At 45.1% G+C, this 4,201-nt stretch overlaps 1 long non-coding RNA gene across 1 annotated transcript; it reads left to right on the top strand.

The window, feature by feature from the left end:
• The first annotated feature begins 704 nt into the window (after positions 1-704).
• Positions 705-3,784, top strand: LOC120924535. Its single transcript, XR_005746378.1, has 2 exons — positions 705-1,102; positions 1,542-3,784. It is a non-coding gene; the product is annotated as an uncharacterized LOC120924535 (long non-coding RNA).
• Positions 3,785-4,201: the final 417 nt, after the last annotated feature.

The raw sequence follows: 4,201 nt of genomic DNA on the forward strand, positions 1-4,201 counted from the left end.
TAGTTTAATTTAGGCGCAACCAGGGCTGGACTGGGACAAAAATTTGGCCCTGGACTTCATCCAGACTGGCCCACTTTGACAGGTCTCTCCCATGGCGGCCGGACAACTCCCGCCACCCCCCCCCCCCCCCGGCCACCCAAGCCCCCTCTCCCCCTTCACTAGCCACTAGTCATTCTACTTTAATAGAGTAGAACGACTGGTACTGGTACTCTTATAGGCAGTACCAGTGGGGAAGCTAGACATTATTTCACCCGGGACAAATTATCAGTTGGGTGCCCCCCCTTATGGGACAAGATTAGGCAGAAGTAAGAAACTCCCAGGCCATAGCTGCTGAGTCAGCTGTCTGTACCCTCCCCCATGCTCCTCTATTGCCCCCCTGCCCCTCTGGTCCTCCTCTTGCTTCTCTGTTCCCCCCCCCAGGTGAGCAATGCGGGGAGGGAGAGGAGGTGAGCGCTGTGGGAAGGAAGAGACAGAGGAGTGGAGGGGGGCGGCGGTCCGCTGTCACTGAAGCCAGCCCACTGAGCCATCGGCCCACTGGGAAACTCCCTGTAGTCCCAATGGCCAGTCCATCCCTAGGCGCAACAATAGAGATGTATACATCATGACAAGAAAGCTGCCTAAAAGCCGTTAAAAGTGCATTCAAATATATACAGTTTCAGGCCCTTTTTGACCCAGCACTTACTTAACGCTAAATTTACGCTTGAAAAGAATTGTCCTACTTTTAATTAGGATAGTTTTATATGAAAAAAAAGGTATGGCCTCTTCATGCTGCGTCGTGCTTTATTTTTGAATGGGCCCCAATCCAAGAGAAATTTAACCTGTGCTATTTTTTCTCTTACTTAGGCCGCTGTGCCCACTGAGAGCTGCAGTGCAGGTGCATTGTGTCGGGTTGGCTAATAAAAAATGAATGCCTTTGTACATAGTGGCAATATTTTTGGCTACCCCTTGTAGATATCCATCCAAATCATCATCATAAAAAGTTCTTATACCTAGGCCACTCCAACACCTAAAGCCAAAATAACTAGCGTAGGCTATATTTCTAAAAGTATCTGAAACAACTCTTTCTGCCCACAGATCCTGCTAAGAGACTTCGGCAAATAAGGTTTTGTACACACGACCGAACATGTCTGCTGAAACTGGTCCATCGGACCAGTTTCCGCGGGACATGTTCGGTCGTGTGTATGGCCGACCGGACAATTTTCCGGCGGATCGGACAGGTTTCCAGCGGACAAATGTTTCTTAGCATGCTAAGAAACATGTCCGCTGGAAGCCTGTCTGTCGGACATGTTCGGTCGTCTGTACGGGACTCACCGGACATGTCCGCTCGGCCGAAAGCCTCGCACTGCGTCGAAGTGATTCGACGCATGCGTGGTAGCATTGACCTTCCAGGGTCGCGCACGTCGCCGCATCATCGTCGCGGCGACGGCCACGGCCACGTCACCACGTATCCTGTCCGCGCGGATTTCGGTTTGATGGTGTGTACAACCATCAGACCGAAAACTCTGAGCGGGACATGTCCCCTCTTGTGTACGAGGCCTCAGGCTAAATCTTACATATTCTTCATTTTCTCCTAGACAGGTTGTATTTGAGTTGCTGCTCACATCTTCTTTTTTGTTTCCATTAATCAATGACTTTACTTGCATTTGGCCTCCGTTATCAAATTACTGAATTAAGTGGTACCTCATGGCAACCAAGTAGACCACAAAAAAACATTTGTCCAATGATGGTTGGAAAACCATGAAAAGTGTCTAGTTGGTTGCTATGGGGAAAGCCATAATTCACTGTGATATTTCCAGTAGCATACTTACCAAATTTTAGGTTGCCCCCAAACCACCTGCTTGCAGGAATTGCTGCACAAAGCCTACCTTACCCACCCACTCACAGCCTGCAATCACCATAATGACTGCCTTATTGAGTTACTGCACATGCGTGATAACTCAAGCAAGAGTGATCCCAGGACATTGCCAAGGACACAGTATTGTCGGGACTGAGGTCCAAAATGCAGGACTGTCCCAACAATCTGGAACAGTTGGCCAGCAAAAGATCATTAGGCCTCAATCATTAACCTGAAGCAATGTGTTTGTGTTGCCTATGGTGACCAATCAAATTTTAAATACTATTTTTCTACTGCAGTTAAGCCCCCTATTCACACCTAAGCAATTTGTCAAACATTTCCTAAAGAGAAAACATGATCAACATGAGCTTTCCTATAAGTCAATGCCACCTGTTCACACCTGAGCGTCATGCCGCCCCATGTAAATGAGTTTTTTTCACACATAATTGTGCATTCTTGACCCCAAATACTGCAACAAAACTACTTAAATATGCACAACAGAAGCATTTTAGCACACTTGTAGTGCATTTTTGCATCCAACGTTCATCCTACTAGTGAGGACCCACAAGAAGCCCTGTGGTGAGGAGGCAATATAACACCGATTCACCGCCTGTCCAATGCCCTTTAAAGAGTGATCCAATACAATGTATGGGTAAATGAGGCCTAAAGTTGTTCCGAAGGAAAGTGGGGATTAGTGCGCAGCCTTTCTTGAGATACAGAAACATATTGATATCACAGATTATATGTTTTTTCCACTGGCCAAAACAAAATGTACATGAAACAATGCATGTTACGTGCAACAAAAGCGCACAAAAAAATCTTTAAAATCCCCTGAAAACGCTCACGCTCAGGTGTGAATTGGGACCAAGAACAATAAAAGCCAACTGGTCTCCATAACAACACAGGCCCATTTCCCTTCCTTTGGTCCCAAAGATTTTGCGCACCTCATCCTTGCCCCTTGTTACCCGCCAACCGCCTCACAAAATGGCCACCAAGGGCAGTTTCCCCTGTTTTATACACTCAGCACCCTTGCTATGCCCTGCGCACAATACCGAGCATCGAGGGAGTTTGCAATAATATGTGTGTGTGAGTGCTTGCGTGGTTACGTGTAGAAGTGCACGCAGTGTGCATGAGTCCAGCTGCCTGTTGTGTGCATGCACAGAACTAAAAAGAGTTCTACGAATAGGCAAATAACTGTAAATATCTAATTTTATACGGGGGAGAAAACAACCCTGTCGATAGCGCAGGGCGTTTATGAGAGAAAAAACAAAAAAAAACGATCTATGTGAAAACCTATTTTCTGTTACATTATTTAGTAGTTTATGCCGTATGAACTATTGTCGGTGATTTACTGGTGAAGAGGTATACTATGATATCACCCAAGTTTATTGTTGAATGTTTCACCTTTGAACACAACACTGTATGCCATGGCTCACGTACACATGTATATTTTATGTATATGGGGGTTGTGATCAATCACAGTGCACTTGTGACCTTCACAGAGTCCCGGTGGCCATTTTGTAGGCTGAAGCACTCACAACAGGCTTTTAGTCATTCGCTAGGCCTCAATATCCTTGACGACGGTGGAGCTCTCAAATTGGCCACCGAGCTGTGCTGTGCTAGGAGGACCGGTGCACTTTAAATACATTAAAATGAAAAAGGAATAAAAAAAGAACTTTAAACAAGGAATCACTGGAAGTTTTAAATTTGTGACCTGGATTCCAGAGTTGAATAGAATTGTATTCTTATTTGATATGCTGCTAAGTTATATATAAAAAAAAAATCAAGTGTACTTTGATATAAATAGGACTATTTCTGTATATAAAGTATGTACACGTATATGTTAGCAATACTAACATGGAGTGTATGTTTCTATGAGGATTTACAGTGAGATTTGTGACAAGAGATGAAGAAAGCCTGTATTAAATAAAGTCGAGTCATTTTGGGAAACGGTTGTGGTGTGTGTTTTTTTTTCTCTCTTTCTTCACAATTTAATCCAATAAAAACATAGGGCCAGATTCACAGAATTAGTACGCCGGAGTATCTGCTGATACTCCGGCGTACTTTCAAAATTGCTGCGTCGTATCTTAATTTGTAATTCACAAACAAGATACGACGGCATTTGGCTAAGATCCGACAGGCGTACGGCTTCGTACGCCTTCGGATCTTAGGATGCAATACTTCGGCGGCCGCTGGGTGAAATAGCGTCGTTTTCCGCGTCGGGTATGCCTAATTAGCTGTTTACGGCGATCCACGAAGGTACGCACGTTCGTCGCATTCTCTTACGTCGTCGCTAGTCGGCTTTTCGTGTCGCAAAGTTACGGCTGCTATTTAGGTGGTGTAACAATAGACAGCCCATGTTAAAGT

This window comes from Rana temporaria, chromosome 1 (assembly GCF_905171775.1).
Source record: "Rana temporaria chromosome 1, aRanTem1.1, whole genome shotgun sequence".
In the NCBI taxonomy this organism is placed as follows: Eukaryota; Metazoa; Chordata; class Amphibia; order Anura; family Ranidae; genus Rana; species Rana temporaria.